The 17,779-nt window shown below is 39.3% G+C and overlaps 1 protein-coding gene and 1 long non-coding RNA gene across 3 annotated transcripts in view; one reads left to right on the plus strand and one right to left on the minus strand.

Moving 5' to 3' along the window:
- Positions 1–7,753: 7,753 nt before the first annotated feature.
- ANKEF1 (ankyrin repeat and EF-hand domain containing 1) overlaps positions 7,754–17,779 on the minus strand; it is a 34,650-nt gene continuing 24,624 nt past the window's right edge. The window contains exons 10-11 of one of the 2 annotated variants that reach the window (XR_003144925.3): positions 13,820–13,892; positions 7,754–7,942 (exon numbers count right to left, since the gene is read on the minus strand). The gene's annotated coding sequence lies outside the window, so the exon portion shown is untranslated. Of the gene's footprint in view, positions 7,943–13,819; positions 13,893–17,779 lie in introns of those variants that run through there. The other variant, XR_007405388.1, reaches the window with a different exon arrangement.
- Positions 13,391–17,531, plus strand: LOC112673602 (uncharacterized). Its single transcript, XR_003144927.3, has 3 exons — positions 13,391–13,902; positions 15,441–15,572; positions 16,432–17,531. It is a non-coding gene; the product is annotated as an uncharacterized LOC112673602 (long non-coding RNA).

The raw sequence follows: 17,779 nt of genomic DNA on the forward strand, positions 1-17,779 counted from the left end.
TTCCATATGTCTCAGATACTAATCTTGAAGTTTGTCTTAGGTTCTTGACACTCTGTGAGTAATTGCAGGGCATTGAAAAGGACTTAAATGAGAAAGAAAGTCTTCCCCAAAGACCTTGTGCCACAGATTTTTTTCTTGCAGTGGGAGTCACTGTCAAATTGCCTGAGTCACACATCTTTTCTTTCCAGTGTAACACACTCCCAAGGGACTTGTGGCTTCATCCTGAGCAAATTCAGTCAGCAGTGTTAGAGGGAATACTAAGAACTTTAAAGAATTACAAAGCCAGCTCAGACCTCAGTTCCTAAAAGATTTCCTGAATTCTTCCAGGTAGAGACAGCATTACTTGTCATCAGACAATGGAGTGTCCCCTTCCATCATATTCCACCATTGATGGCATTGCCCTTCCTTGGGCTTTCTCTGATGATTCTGACTTTTGAAAAAATCATAATCTCCAATACACATAATGTGTATTTGGACTTGTCACCCTCTCTGCACATGATGGTTTTCTACTTTATCACACTGTGATGAATTTCCTTTGATGGAAAACTGTTTTTACATACTATTATAGATTATTTCCATCAACTTTTCTTTCATTAAAAAGGCTTTACAATGAGAATAGACACCTGTACTCTGTAATTTGATTCAATTTTCAATAGCCCTTTACTGTGACCTATTTTTTCCGTATCTAGACATAGAGTTAGCTCTCAATTAAGGTTGAATGAATAAAACATTTTCTTCTTTATAAGAAGATCCAACCTAGTCAAGCTGTATGCAGACTTCAAATATATGTGTTTAAGGAATTCTAGGTATCTGGGTTTCTGACCTTATATCTGAAATCTCATACCAACTTCATTGACTTTGTTTATGTGGTACTGGAGAACAGGAAAGAAAAAAAGTAATACATAAGCATATCTTTACATAACTACAACAGGAAAAAAAAATCCTCACCTCAAAGCTGCAAACCAGTATTTTAATCCACCTAAAACCTCTCTTCCTGTGGTTTTTCAGCCCTCTTAAAAAAATACTTCCAGTGATGGCAAGCTCATTATCCTCCTCAAGGCAATTCAAACAACTTTCAGTTTAAAGAAAAGTATTCGGGGGCCAAATTACAGACAGTTGTAAGTGCTGTGCTAAAATATTTGGATAGCTTTCTGTGTTGGTCATCTTAATTAAGGGAACTCTGCAAAATAAACCACATTACCAACCCACATGGGAAAAGAAAACAATTTATATTGAACCTCAATGTCTCCTGACATCTGTGAAATCCTCATCCCCTAACCAACGTATTTGTTTATCCACCAAATGTGTACCCATTTGGGTCACCATCTCATTAGTGTACTATGAATGACTATGATTCAGTAACTGTATTGAATAGCTTTACTCTCCTTTCAACCGGAAGCTCCAATAAAATCATCTTGACATAAAGGAGTATCTTTCTAGTTCTGCAGTGGTCACATTGCTCTAGAAGGGTCTTTGAGGTAACCAACCCAAGCCATTTGTTCTCCATATGTGACCTAGCACAGGTTCCTTGTGTTCTGACTTCAATTATAGTCAACATCTAAGGTTGATCCCCAAGGGGCACATGAAGGGGTATGGGATACACTAAGCTTCTTTGACAACCCCAGTAGTCACTGTCACAGCTGCCTTCACACAGGCCTCTCCATTTCTAGTCTGAACAGTATCATAGTTTATTGTGCCCCCTCACCACCCCCCTTTGCCAGGTCTCTCATCCCTTCCTACTAGAATGCACTCTCTTACATGCACACCTGATCATGCCATCTTAATTGTTTGCCTCCTTGCCATCTGCATAAAATTCAGACTCCTTACTATGAAAATACAAAGTTGATGCTAACTTCTCCCTTCTTGATCTATCTTCCAACCTTGTGGGGTTAACTTTGTTCTTGGGTAGAATATGCTCCCTGCTGGTTCTCTTCCTCCCAGTCTTTGGCTACACCCATCCCTCAGAGCAAATCCCTACTGCATAGCTTCCAGGAAGCTGGTTTTCCCTCACATTTCCTTCCCCAGCAGGATAGGTTTATGCTCCACTGCATCTTGAGCTTATCTCAAATGCTAGCACTAATCACTCTGTATTGAAATAATTTCCTACACTACATCTTCCCCAAACCTGGAGTTGGATTTATCTTGTAACATCAGGATGTAACATAGTGTAGTTGCCTCATATTGTGAATTCATGATGAATGCAGGTGCTCCAACTCAGAAGTGAATAAATATTCAGCACACTGGAAAATCTAATCATGCTGCTGAAGACGGTTCTATGGAATATACCTTTTGATTGAACTCTGAAGTAGCTAGGTAATGATTGCTTTTATTGGAAGCACTAAAATATTAATAGTAGTGATCTCTGGTAGTTTTCCCCTGGATGATGTCTTTGTCTTAATTTTTATATTCCCCAAATTCTGTGTAAGGAGCCAAATGGATTACATTTATAACTAGAAACAAAGGTTAAGAAACATTGTATGTTATTTTGCATTTGCATTTACCCTTATGGCAAATGTGTGCAGAGCAAAAAGACTGGAATAAAGTCCTTAAGGGGTGGTCAGTGGTTTTCTCTAGAGTTGGATAAGAGGTGACTTTTTTCTTTTTCCTTCTAATTTGCATTTTTCCTGTATGAGTATGTATTCCTTTTACAATAAAAAAGTTATATTTAAGTTTTCAAAAATTAAAGAACATGATTTAATAATTGGAATAGTCAAATAATCAAACCACCTCCTATCAAGAGATTACTGAACTTACTCAAATCATATTTATTGTCAAGCCACTTAGTTATTCTGAGATCCCATGGAAAACAACATACATACAAGAATCTATCATTTAAAATGGAAAAATATAACTCTACAAATTATAAAACTAAAAAATTTGTCTTAGACTTTTTGGAAGTTAAGCGTATCATTGGACTGGGAAGAGAACCTAAGTCCAGTTGTGAATTATAGAGTTGGTTTTTAATGGAATGTAACTATTTCTGTTGCCAAATCTATTATCCTTTGGCACATGATACACCAGAGATTAAAGTTCCATATATTTAGTAAAATATTAGTAAAAAATTAGTAAAATTAGTAAAAATTTAGTAAAACTTTACTGTGAAGCAGTAAAAATAGCTTTAGTCATAATTTATACAGGTGCATATTTATAAGTAGAGCATAAATATTTGAGAAAAAAGCAAAGAGAAAGGTAGAAACCAACATTATTTTAGAATTTCTTTTTATTTTCTTCTTTAAATCCATATGCTTTGCATTTATTATGAGTTAAAACTAAACACTCCTTCACTATTTATCAAACAAGACTTCTCTCAATTGCATTTGGTGAGAGTGGAGTAAAAATCAGTTGATTATGGTTATTTATTGAAAAGGAGATTAGATATTAGTTTTTAGCCATTATGAGTTGTCTTAAAGTTCTTGAATATTATCAATTATCAATCAACTATATTATTAATTATTGATAATATTGAATTGAAAATATGATTTACAAACTCATCAATAATTTTCATGAATGATTAAATGTCAGAGTAGACACTTCTAAAGTGTCCTCTAATCCGAGGCCTGAGAATGCTATCCTTAGAGCTACACAAATGCTAATACTTAAGACACGGAAGGCCAGCAATGATTGAACAATGGAAACATGGATGTACTTAGTACTTCATAGTGGGCTGGATAATATTTATTGTCCCACTGTGTCCTCAACACAATTCTATGAAGAAAGTCTATTAGAGTAGTCAACACCTTGTAATCTTAGCTGCTTAGAACCTACCATGACAGAACCTTTCTGTCATGTCCATTGACAGGCAGTTCTGGACCTTGCTCTGTGTGTCCTGGGCTGACAGAAGAGCCAGCAGCAAAGGGAAGTGGAGCTTAAAGACTCTCAAGCCTCCGACTCAAATTGCAGCCTGGCAATGACAAACATCACTTATGCTCACAACTCATTTGTTCACCACTAGTTGCCCGGAACCACCCAACCATAAGAGGGCAGGACAGGAAGTACAGTCCTACAGTGTGTGGGGACAGTCAGGAAATATTGGTGAATAGTACTAGCCAGTACTACAGTGAGTGAATGTCACTAGTTTACACACGAGGAAACAATCTGCGAGAGGTCAGTTTGCCAAGTCATATAGCTAGTAAGTGAAAGGGCTGAGATGCTATTAAGGAATTAAGTGTGAAGGGATCCCTGGGTGGCGCAGCGGTTTGGCGCCTGCCTTTGGCCCAGGGCGCGATCCTGGAGACCCGGGATCGAATCCCACGTCAGGCTCCCGGTGCATGGAGCCTGCTTCTCCCTCTGCCTATGTCTCTGCCTCTCTCTCTCTCTCTCTCTCTGTGACTATCATTAATAAAAAAAAAAAAAAAATCTTTAAAAAAAAAAAAAAGGAATTAAGTGTGAATTCCAAGCCTACCAATTCTATGACATCTAGAAAGACATAGATATATTAGAAATTGAACAGATTAGCAGGTATCTCACTGGTCTCACTTTTGTGAACTCTGAAATCCCTTAGCTATACTTCCGGCTGCCTGCCTCAAAAGCTGGAGACTAAAAATAGTGCCTTTTTTTTCCCAAGATTTTATTTATTCATGAGAGACACAGAAAGAGAGAGGCAGAGACACAGGCAGAGAGAAGCAGGTTCCACGCAGGGAGCCTGATGTGGGACTCGATCCCGGGACTTCAGGACCACACCCTGGACCAAAGGCAGGCACTAAACCGCTGAGCTATCCAGGGATCCCCGTGACTTTTTTTTAAAAAACCAGAGCTGAATTCCTTATGCTAATGTACTGGCGCATGGAGTTCTTGGGTAATTTATTGACTATCAGGAGCAATGTGACTTGCAATGACTTGGAAGATGTTGTTAGCAAGATAAAGCCAAATAACCCTCAGAAGAGTCAATACTATCCATCCAATTTGCTTCTGTGATGTGTGTTTTTCATTAAGATGACTTACAGACAGGGCTGTTGCTTGCCGTAACTCCAGGAGCACGGTTCATATAGTACCCTGTGGTCCTGGCATAGGGTTGTGCAATGCATTGTGCAAAAAACATCTGCCCTCCTCCAGGGCACATGTCCTACTTTCCCTCCGATTTCAGCCCCTCTCCTCCATGGCATTTCACCTCTTATAAGTAGGTGTTAGAAGGGAGGAAATTATCAGTAAAGCATTGAGAAGTCTATACAAATTTTGCCTTCCTGTTGAGGGAGGGCTTAGCCAATGAAAGTTCTTTCTGTCATTTCCCTTTTGGCATTTGACAACTTGTGACTTTAAGCACCTGCTGTAGATGGTGCAGCACCAAGCAAACAACACATTCACATTGCTTCTACATAATCTCCAGGAAGTGATCTCCACCTAGGCTGCGCAAGAATACCCCGGGTGTTTTCAGAAAATCCCCTTGCCCTTTTCCCCACCCTTGGGATCTGATTTGATTGGCCTGGGATAGGGCCATGGATAGTTTACAAAGCTTCTCAGGTGGCTTTAATAGTAGCCTCTGTTGAGAATCACTGACTTAAGAAATAGTTAAAAAGTATTCTGAGACAGGGTTACTACTAGGAAGTTCAACTTCCTAGACGACTGTACATTGGAGAACTATAACAGTGCTCTGTGAAAACAACGAAGAAAGATGAACTGTAATAGATTTGATTACTGCACCTACCAATTTGGTGTCTGGCCCACAATTTTGCCGAAGCTCATTCGTACAGCCATATTGCCAAATCTGTTAGATCACTGGTTCTCTTTTTTTTTTTTTTTTTTTAAAGATTTTATTTATTTATTCGTGATAGAGAGAGAGAGAGACAGAGACAGAGACATAGGCAGAGGGAGAAGAAGGCTCCATACAGGAAGCCCGACGTGGGACCCAATCCCGGGACTCCAGGACCACGCCCTGGGCCAAAGGCAGGCACTAAACTGCTGAGCCACCCAGGGATCCCCAGATCACTGGTTCTCAACTTTGTAGTTAATGGTGGTTGTGAAAAGCTTTTATTTATTTATTTATTTATTTATTTATTTATTTATTTATTTTTCTTGAACCTGCTCTTGATGTGCAAATGTCACTTCCAGGTCTGAAAAGCTTTTAAAATTCAGACACCCTGTCCCTACCCAAGCCCAATTAAAGCAGAGGCTTTCTGGGTAGAGGACAGGTAGGTTTTGTTTCGTTTTGTTTTTTTGTTTTGTCTTTAAATGTTCTCTCGCTGATTCCAAAATGCAGCCAAAGTCAGGAACTACTAGTTACTTTTAGTCAATATTGTATTAAACTTCATAGCAACTTTTTAAAATTGGCTCTTCCTTCTTCATGGGAACCAGTTACCTTGGCTTCCATGACTCCACACTCTCCTGTGTTCTTCTTTTCTTCCAATTTCTCTATTTTACGATGTCACTAAACATAACACCTCCCAAACAGGACCCTTGATCTCAGATATGTGCTTTTTGATGCCTTCTTTGCTCTCCTATGCAATGCAATATCTCCAGTTGTATAAGCCAGAAATCTGGGAGGTGATTTCAGTGCTGTCACTCCTCAGACCTCACCCACAAATCCAGGCCTTAGTCATATCCCATCTTGTCTACCTCCAAACACACTTCAAAGCCACCCTCTTCTCTATGCCTCCATAACTGCTTTAGGCATTTCTTGTCGCATCTTGTTGCCCTAAAACCTAGTGCCTTAAAACCATGAATGTTTTATATTGCATCCAGCTTCTATTGGTCAAGAATAAAGGAATGGCTTACCTGGATGATTCTGGCTAGGGGTCTCTCATGAGACCAACATGAGATATTGGCCAGGGCGGCAGTCTTCTGAAAGCTTGACTAGCACTGGAAGATTGGCTTCCAATGTGGCACATTCACATGGCTGGAGGGTTTGTGCTAGCAGGTGGTGGGAAGCTTCAGTTCCTTCCCACATGGAACTCTCCACAGGGCTGCTTGAGTGTTCTCAGGACATAGAGGTTAGATACCTCCAAAGTGAGTAATCCATAAGAGAGCAAACAGGAGCCTGCAGTGTTTCTTTTGGCTGATTTTTAGTAGTCACACACCATCATTTTTGTATGATCTTATTGGTTACCCAGATTAACTCTGTTTAATGTTCTAAGGAACCACACCAGCATGTGAAAACTGGGAGGAAGTGGATCGTGGGGACTGATTTGGAGACTGGCTAACACAACTGCCAATACTCTAAGCTGTGCTACAATCATAAGGAACCACATATTTTAATAATATTAAAATACCCTGACTGATCACTTCTAACTTTGTCATTTCAGCGTTTTCTATAAAGCAGCCATAATGATGTTTTTTCCCCCACAATGACCTTTTAATAGAGAGAATTGGATCATGTCATCTGTCTGCTTGCACCCTTTAAATGCCATTATATTGAATTTAGAAAGTCACACTCCTTACTCTTCTCTGCAAGTCCTCAACATCTGATTCTAGCTTCTCTTTCAACCTCATCCTCCACTCTCTCCCCTCCACCACTGTCTTTGTTCAAGGCCATTCTGGTCTTCCTTGGTGCATACTCCTTACCAAGCCAGGCTCTCTTTCACTTCAGAGACTTTGAGGTGATTTCTTGTGTACAGACTGCCTCCCTCGCTCTCCTCTCAATCTGGCAGCTGCCGCTCATTCTTTAGGTCTTAGATACTTTCTCAGAGAAGACCTCCCTGCCTCCCAATCTAAAACTTCACCCAGTTACATTCATCACAATTCATAATGATACTTTGTGTTTACTTACTGTCTTTACCCATCATGGCAGCAGGTACCAAGGAAGCAGTGAGTGAGCTTTGTTCAGATTCTACACCAGGTGCCTAGAATGCTGACAGGTAACTAGGAGATCCTTAATATTTACTGCAAGCAACGAATGAACGAATGACTTATAGTCTTCAAGTGAGGATTCCACTTGAACTCCCCCAGTTTCAATTTGTGTTTCTCTTAAGCTTTGCCATCAATTTCAATGCTAGAAGGTGAGAAAATAGAGCTGGGAAAACCAGACACAAACAGAGAAGTTTAGATAAAAATGAAAACTATTCTCTCTTTATTCCGATAATACATTTTCCTCTAAAACCTGAAAAGGATTAACCTTTTTGGACTATTGATTTTTTAAAAATGGTGCAGAAAAGATTTAAGAACATTCTTCTCTATTCAAAATGATTTCTATAAGTAGAAAAGGTGATCTAGAAAAGCCCCAAACCAATTACCGCATTTGAATCGATAAGTACATTTTATATTTTTTTTTTGTCAGACACTTCTCACCAAATGGCTTAGAGAATATCATCTGTTCTTGTTTTTTTGTGCATTCCTACTCACACATATCAAATGAGGAAAAGCCCAAGGCGAGGTGCTCACATTTGCATCATAAAACACGTGGCACATTTAGAAATTGGCACTATAAGAGTAGCTTTCATGCTGCAGAACACATTTATCTGCTGATGTGTGGTCTAGGAAGTGTTTTTATCCTACCAGTTCTGCCTCCCACCCTACCCTCCAAAAAAGAAACACTCTTTTTTTAATATATATTTTATTTATTTATTCATAAGAGACACACAGAGAGAGGCAGAGACATAGGCGGAGGGAGAAGCAGGCTCCATGCAGGGAGTTCATTGTGGGATTTGATTCCAGGACCCCGGGGTTACACCCTGGGCAAAAGGCAACCTCTCAACCACTGAGCCACCTAGGCATTCCCAAAAAGGAAACACTCTTGCAAAGTCATTTGTAAAGGGGTTTTGAAACCCTTTGCTCGCTGCTAATGTGCAATTCCTTCATTTTTCAGAATGATTGACAATTTCTATGCATATTGGAGCCTGGGGTAGAGTTGAGACTCAAATAGAAGCATGGTGGAGTAAGGGGAGCCCTTGACCAGAGGGCACTGATTTAGAAGACTTGTTTCAGACACATACATAGCTGTGTTAGGAGTGGCAGAGGGGAGGGTTAATATAGTCCAGTAGAAAGAAACAGGGAAACACCAAGAAACAGATGCAGGAACTCAGGAGTGTAACAGGGATGGATTAGCATAAGAATAAACCTCTCTACAGGGGACCAGGCACTAAGGAAGTAGTACATGCATGATTTTCAGTTGCTTACCAAGACTAATTTTAAAATAATTTAAGTGTATATTACCTTACATCTTTGATGTGGCAGGAAAATCCCTTCAGGGATTTATAAAGTAACCATATGGATTTGGGTAAGTATTTGATTCCTATTTAATTCTGCTGATTCTCCCCTTACCCTAGGAATTTCCTTGATTTTAGTAACACCACAGTCGCTGGCACTTTTCAAAATGCTTGAAGGGCAGCCCTTTTGTACTAGGGCCCATAACACAAACCAACTTAATCAAAAGAGAACGTGATGGCCCATGAAGCTTAGGACCTCCAGGGGTAGACCCAGAGAGACTGCACATAACACTTGAAGTGTGTCTCCTTCCTGGGCTTGGGGGCAATCACTCTCCAGTTCCCCTGCTCCTTCAGCTCTACTTAAATTTACATGAGCTCCAATCTCAGACAGAATGTGCCTGTACCACGGCACAGAGGTCCACCCACGGCTCTAGGCTCACAACCTGTCAGAATCTCAAGTGAAGAGGTAGTCTTTCCCAATCAGGCCAGTAAAAACCCTGGCTGGGTTTTCAATGGATCTAGTTTGGGCCTCTTTCTCCACCCAGTTTCTCTTTCTGTTCTCATTAGACTGCCTTCCTTTCATCTCTTGGAACAAGTCTGCCCTGCAAAATGCTATTCGTTCCATCAGACTCTTCTCTTCCATCAGGGTCAACTTAATTCCCCATCCTTCAGATCTCAGCTAAAATGCCATTTCATTGGTGTGAAGTCATCTGATGTTGTAGTGACTCTGTGAGTTTCTACATTGTCTCAGGATAGGGTACCTTGCAGCTATACAAGGCTAGCACTATGCTGATCTCCTGGGATGCCTCCGGATAATGAGAAAACATGGCATCTAGGACTTTATAATGTGTGGTTTAAAATTCAAAATTCCTCTGGAAGCAACCTGTATTAACTTAACTAGACTTTCTAGGATGTATAGATTGATAGTTTGCATCTGTTTTAACAGGTCATACAGTCTTCCTGATTTTTAATATGGCTAGTGATACAAAAGACCCTTCAACAAACATGTATCTGGGCCCATGGTTCTTTTTTTTTTTTTTTTTTTTTTTTTTAAGATTTTATGTATTTGAGAGAGAGAGAGAAAGAGTACAAGTGGGAGTGAGGGGCAGAAGCAGAGGGAGCAGACTTCCTGTTGAGCAGGGATCCCAATGCAGGATCCCAAGATCATAACCTGAGCTGAAGACAGATGCTTTAACCGATTGAGCCTCCCAGGTGCCCCTGGGCCCAGTTATATTGATAGTATATAATCTGAAGATGAAGTGTATCCTATCCTAAGTAACTAAGAAAGGCCCTGGGGGTGGAGGGGTGGTATGCCTGGAATCTTAAAGCCATATATTATTGCCTATGCTCTGTCTTGCTATTATCATACCCTTTACCTGTATTAAAACCTATCATCAGCATTGGTGAGGATGTAGAGAAAGGGGAACCCTCTTGAACTGTTGATGGGAATGCAAACTGGTGCAGCCACTCTGGGAAACTATATGGAAGATCCTCAAAAAGTTAAAAACAGAACTACCCTATGATCCAGCTGTCACACTACCAGATATTCCCTCAAAGAATAAAAAAATACAAAAAAAAAAGAATAAAAAAATACTAATTCAAAGGGATACCTGTATCTCAAAGTTTATAGCAGCATTATCTACAATAGCCAAATATGGAAATAGCCCAAGTATCCATAGATTAATGAATAGAAAAAGTTGTGATGTATATCAACAATGGGATATTAGCCATTAAAAAATGAAATCTTGCCACTTGCAATGACATGGGTAGATCTAGAGAGTATTATGCTAAGCAAAATAAGATAGCCAGAGAATGACAAATACCATATGATTTCACTCATGTGGAATTTAAGAAACAAAACAAATGAGCAAAGGGGGGAAAAAAGAAAATCAAACCAAGAAACAGACTCAATTATAGAGAACAAACTGATGGTTATCAAAGGAGAGGGATGGGTGGATGGGTGAAATAGGTGACTGGCATTAAGAGTACACTTATAGTGATGAACACTGAGTAATGTAGAGAATTGTTGAATCACTATATTGTATACCCGAAACTAATATTACACTGTATGTTAACTAACTGGAATTTAAATGAAAAAAGAAAACCTTACATGAGTATATGCTGTGGAATCTTGTCTTATGATAATTATCCAAACTTGTGTGATTATCAAATATGTATTTTGTGGTTATTCTATTAAAACATGTCTCTGCTACCAAACTGTAAGCTCTACAAGGCAGGAGCTATGCCTGATTTTGCATTTTATTTTCTCCTCACATGCTTGATACGTGGCGAGTCAGGATTCAACCAGGGAAACAGAAAACCACTTTGAGTACTATCGGAGGGGAAGTTAATGTAAGGATTTGGTGGTGCAGTTGATAGAAGTTGGGTAGCTACTAGGGCACAAGAAGGCAGTCCAGATATTAACAAGCTGGCATCCCCAAGCTGGAGGGACAGGAGGAGGTGGTGATACCACCAGAACCCAGGAACCAGTTTCACCTGGTGGGACCTGGAACCATGGTGGGGTGGTCCGGGGGGAGCTAGTGCCACAGGGAGACAGATACATCTATTGCATGGGAGCTGCCCAAGGCAAACAGAGAAATTTCTCTTATTCCTTTCTTTTCCAATCTTTTATGAGTGTCTGCCTTTGCCAAAATCCAGCTGGAAGCCAGGTGATGCAGAAACCTGGGTATCTCTCCCTGATAGACCACGTGGGGAAAGCAAGAACAGCTCCAGGATTGTCAATATCAGTGCTCAATAAATATATGCTGAATGAATATGACCAAATTGTGTGCAGAGAAAGTGTTGCTGGTTGATTCAAAATTCTAGTGGTGCAGTCTTGAAAAGTCGAGATCTACAACAAAAATGCACATTTTACAGAGAACAGAGCTATCCCATGGAGGGCAGAATCTGGAGACACATAGTCTGCCTGGCTGTGGTCATGTCATGATAATTCTATTCTGACCAATCCTCCTTCTGGCTGACACTCTTCTTTCTTTAGTTGTGCAATATGTTGCTTTAGCTTGGGATCTATTTAAACTTGTCAGGAATACTTTTTCTATTGCTCATTACATTCTTTCTGTCTTAATTTCATTATTTAATTTTTGTGAGGGAATTCTTATTTTTCTTATTTCCAACTTCCTTAAGAGAGGAGCATCATGTTGGAGCTTCCATGCCTCAACAACAAAGAACATAATAATCTCCCAGGTTTAAAGACATACATGGATATGTCAAATCATCTTATAAAAAAGTCACTAAACCTATGGAAATCAAATAATCTTTTATGTATTAGTTCTTCAAAGTCTTATTATTGAAGATAAAAGGGAAAGGCCATCATTATTAATCCTGAATACATACACACACATATGCATCACATAATACTCAACTATTTATCCGGTATAAAAAAATTCTCCAGTGAGTTCCAGAACATTAACAGAATATTCAGTTCTTCTTTGCCCAGATAAAATTCATGATGTAGTAACAATTACCTAAAGATCTAAGAATGTTAGCATGAGCTTATCTGATGTGCACAGATGCCTCATCTGCCTTCATTTATAAATTCCCCCCAGGATCCAAATATTTGGAAAATAATAACACAGTTCAGATGACTATTTACTTCAAACTTATAACTGCATGTAGAAAGCATCTAAATTCTTCACTTTCTTTCTTGTTATACCACCTTCCTCAAAAACAAACTACAGCCTGAGTGGTTCTCTTGGGCACTTTCATGGCTACATAAGGAATATGCTAAACTGTGAATTCAATAAAAATTGCTAAATTAACTGCACTAGGAGTGATTCACTTGTACCAATTAGACATGACCTTATTCTGAGCATGGGGTTTGAATTCCTCTGTCTCTTATGGTTATAATTTTCAATGATTGATAATGCTCAACTCAAGCTTGAAGAAACAAATTATTTTCTCCTTTTACATAGCCGCTGAACTGGTTCTCGTTGCTGTACTTACTCATTTTTTATCCTATGGAATGATTTCAACAAGTTGGAAAGTTTGTAAAAGTTACTTTAAAAAAAAAAAGAGCTTGTCATACAAAATGAACCCCAAGAAGTCACCATCGAAAACTTTACACCCCAACTTTGCACCCATAAATGTGTCCCTTGTAACAGATGCTACCAGATTGCCCTTATCAGCTGGCACACCCATTGCTCTATGGCTGTGGCTGGCAGCTCAGAGCTACCTCCTCTAAAGGACTGCCTTTGGCTGACTGGAGCCAGCTTGTCTCTGTGAGGTTTCTGCCCTCCAGGAGGCCGGCCAATGACTGATGCAGGGTAGACACAACAGCCAGCCTCCTTCCCTTGGGCAGGGCAACCCCCGTGGTACAATTCATCCTCCATGGCTCCCTGTGGAGTCAGACAGACTCTGACTTTCTTTTCCTTATGTCCTCTCCCTCTTTATCCTGGCATCTCTCAGGCCCAGTCCCCGCTAGGAGCACTCCTGCAATAAAGCATTTACACAAGAGTTTCTATCTCAAGCTCTATTTCTACGGAGCTCAAACTAAAACTCCATTTTAATAACCTAACTATTTTGATTCTAGAAGAAGTTGGTTTGGCTCTAGAAACAAAAAAAAGTCAATGTTTGGGCCACTAGAATTAGTATGGCTGGAATTAGTAACTATTTTCATAGCAAATGGACAATGTTCATCTTTCTCTATTAGAAACTAGATGAAGAAAATGTCTATGTGTTTAAATCATTTCAACTGACAGTCTGAAGTTTATTCTGCTTCAACAAACCTTTACTCTTCTGATTGTCTAGGTCTGGATCTTCATCCCTGTGACTTCTTTTGGTTTACCTTGCCCCTAGGGACTGGAAGAAGGTAAAAAACAAGACATTTATTGAGCACTGACTGTGTAGACACAAAAGTAGAAACCTTACACGTGTAACTTCATTTGAGTCTCATGGCGGTTTGTTGAGGGGCAGATTATTATCCCTACTTCATAGAGGATGACCTTGGGATTCAAAGACCATTTGTAACTTGATCCATGTATATGCAGCTAGTAAATGGTAGAGTGAGGATTCAAATCCAAGTCTGCTGACTACAAAAGCCACATTCCTAACCAATTTACACAGTGTCAATTTAAAGATAAGAACAAGCATAGAAGAGAGTATTTCCTTCTAAACTTAAGCATCTACATCTACATTTCTGCATCACTGTTGGTGTCTCTTTTCCCATACTGCACCCACCCTCAGCTTCTGCATGCTTCCTAACCAGCAGTTCCCACAGGACCCACAATTCAACTCATTGAACTGCTGTTGAGCACTGGAATAGCCTTATCAGTACCCCCAAGGCTAGTTATTAACAGATGTAGGAATCTAAAAGCTCAATCCTTTTTGCCTGTTCTCTATAGCTCCCCATGGGTTAAAATGAAGCGGGGGCTTCACCAGTAAACTCATCCTTATCTGGCTTCTTTAACTTCTCTGTTTTGCTTACCCTTGCACCCCAACTGGTTTCCTCAGTTGCATTTTCTCAACAAATCACCTGCTCCCGAATTCCTGGCTCAGTGTCTCCTTCTGAGTGAATCATAACTAAGTCAATATACATAAAGGAATAAAACGGGCAAATACTAATAAAATTACCTTGGCATTCTGGACTTCTGGAGGAACTTGTTTTGTTTTCCCAAGAAATAATTTTGTTGTTAATTGAAAAGTAATACATACTCATTGTTAAAAAGGATAAAAATATAAATTAAGACAGTAAAAGTCCATTCAGAATTCTAAAGCCCAGAAAAACTACTATTTGAGTGTTGCATATTTACACATCTGAGATTACTATACATACCATTTATACTGTTTTTTAAAAGATTTTATTTATTGGAGCATGTGAGTGCACAAATGGGGAGAGGGGTTAAGGGGGAAAGAGAGAGAGAAGCAGACTTCCCACTGAGCACAGAGCCTGACTTGGGGCTCAATCCCAGGACCCTGGGATCACGACCTGAACCGAACCCAGATGCCTAAGTGACTGAGCCACCCCCAGTGTCCCTATACTGTTTTTTAAAATTTCTTTGACATGCTGTTTTTATGCCAATAAAATTTCCTTTACAAAATATTTTTTAACCTTATATAGTGTTCTGTACTATAATTTTTGGGGGTGGGACCAAGCCCTCAGGTGATGTTGCTGGTCCATGGACCACTCTTTGATTAGTACTGATGGCCTTATAGGGCCATCAAAGAACTCTGGCTTTGATCTGTTTGGGTTTAGTGTTAAACGTGAAATAAACTTGGGCACTTGAATGTTCTCTCAAACAATTTCCATTCAGACATGTTGTTGAGCCATTTAAATGAATATAAACATATTTGGGAAAGAGAATTAAAGAACTTGACATTAATACTTCCTCTCGGTGTACATTTGTAAAGGGCTGAAGGTGATCACAGAAGACCACTATATGCAACTAGCACTGAGGAAGTGTTGTATTCACTAGAGTTACAGCAGAAAGTTAGACCCTTTGAAAGTCTGCAATACCAACTTGTTCCTGAATAAAACCATGGGTAAGGCATTTCTCACCATATTTAAGAAATAAAATGTCCCCTAATTATTTGTGGAAACAATATGTGTTGTTCTCAGGAGCCGCCTTGAAGGGGCTTCCACTAGCCAAATCAGGGAAAATTTGAGCATCAAAATAATGTTAATAAAGGCTGATAACTCATTTATTCTAAAAAAAGGAATACATGGGTCCATACTGTTTTAAATATATGAGTTAATGGGGAAGAAGAAATAGCTCTGTCCCAAAGTAGAGAGCCAACTAAGAAATGTAGAACGAATGATGAAATTAGAAAATCATGACAGCTATCACCATAATAACTATTTTAGGCAAAAATCATGAATGTTAAAACTAGGTGAAAATTATGGGGGTAACAGAATATCTGTATAGTTTTATAGGTTCTATTCATAAGATACTAAGTGCAAAGGAAAAAATAACTTTACAATAAAGAAATACCACTTTACCAGATGGATACCACTTTGACCAAGAGATTAAAGTTCACAAACTTCACATCAGATATCAACATCGCATGCCTCCTGATACAATGTACTGAGAAGGGCATAATCTCACATCTGTGGTATTCCTGCCTAAAATGTATCACTTGAAACTATCTTGAGGAAATATAAGACATCAAAATTGAAGGACATTTTACAAAATAACTGACATATATTCTTCTAATGTATCAATGTCATAAAAAAAAAAGATTGAGGAACTGTTTCAAGTTAAAAAGATAGATGGGACAACTAAATGTAGCCCACAATCTGGGATTTTCTTTTGCTATAAAGGATATTTTTGGGACAAATAGCAAAATATGAACAAGGTCTGTATACTAGTTAATTCAAATATTAATTTCCTAATTTTGACAGGTATAATATGGCTTTGTAAAAGAATCTTTGTTTTTTGGAGATATGTACTGATGTCTTTAAGGTAAGGGACAACTTATCTTTAACTGACACTCAAGTAGTTCAGAAAAAAATCACACACACACATATATGGAGAGAAACAAAGAGGTAAACCATGAGATTAACATGTAGGTAATCTGGGCGAAGAATATAGAGGAATTCTTTGTAAAATTCTTGCATCTTTTCTGTACATTTGATGTTAACTCAAAACTTTAAGATGATTAAGAATAAGCATCTACATACAAAACTCATAAAACAAACAAAGTTTAGTTCTGTTTAATAGCGAACCTCCAGGCTCCATACTACAAAACTTGTAAGGAACTCCAACTTCAGCCTGCCTCAAGGGAAAGTGACCTGGTTAGCTTCTCTCTCACTCATCCAGCCTCCCCCCCCACCCCCCACTCACTAGCTCCGTTAAAGGTTCTTCCACAGGTGGAAAGTGACGGAGGGGATAAAGTAAAGGGCTTTTGTCATATATGGCTGACAGGGTTGTAACCTAGAGTTGATGCTCTCTGGGAAGGCAATGTACTAAAGTGAACTATTGCTGTCAATGGGGCTTTTGCGGGTATTTTTGAAGCTCTTGCCCAGCACTTACTGCATTTCCTACCGTGGGTTATGCCTCACCTAGCTTTTTACTCAGTAGTCCACCTCCAGGGATGGTTAGTTTTATGTCTCAATTTGGCTACATTATAGTTCTCAGTTACTTAGCCAAACACTAATTGTAGGTATTGCTATGAAGGAGCTGTGCAGATGCAATTAACATCTACAATTAGTGGACTTAACTAAAGGATATTATCCTCCATAATCTGGGTGAGACTGATCCTCTCAGTTGAAAGGCTTTAAGAGCCCAACTGAGGTTTCCCTGAAGAAGAAGAGATTTCACTTATGAACTGCAGGGACAGCTTTCAACTAAGAGTTTCCAGCCTGGACTTCCTGATGGCCTGCTCTACTAGTCCCCACAATCATGTAAGTCAGCTCCTTGCAATAAATCCTATCTATCATCTATCTATCTATCTATCTATCTATCTATCTATCTATCATCTATTACCTATCTATCTACACTACTGGTTCTATTTCTCTTGTAGAATCCTGACATATCTCTTTTCCAGGTATAAGGCCCCTGGTCCAGGTCCCAATGGATAACTGTAAAGTTTCATGGTGAGTCTTTTAAATCCTGCCCCTCCCCCCACCCCAGGCCCTTGCCTTGAGAAAAAGCCACATATGGTGTCTGGTCATTCTTTATCATATATACATTCTTTGGCATCTGGAGATTTTGCTCGAAGTTTCAGCTAGTGTATGAATACCATTTAAA

Source organism: Canis lupus, chromosome 24 (genome assembly GCF_003254725.2).
Source record: "Canis lupus dingo isolate Sandy chromosome 24, ASM325472v2, whole genome shotgun sequence".
Taxonomy (NCBI): Eukaryota; Metazoa; Chordata; class Mammalia; order Carnivora; family Canidae; genus Canis; species Canis lupus.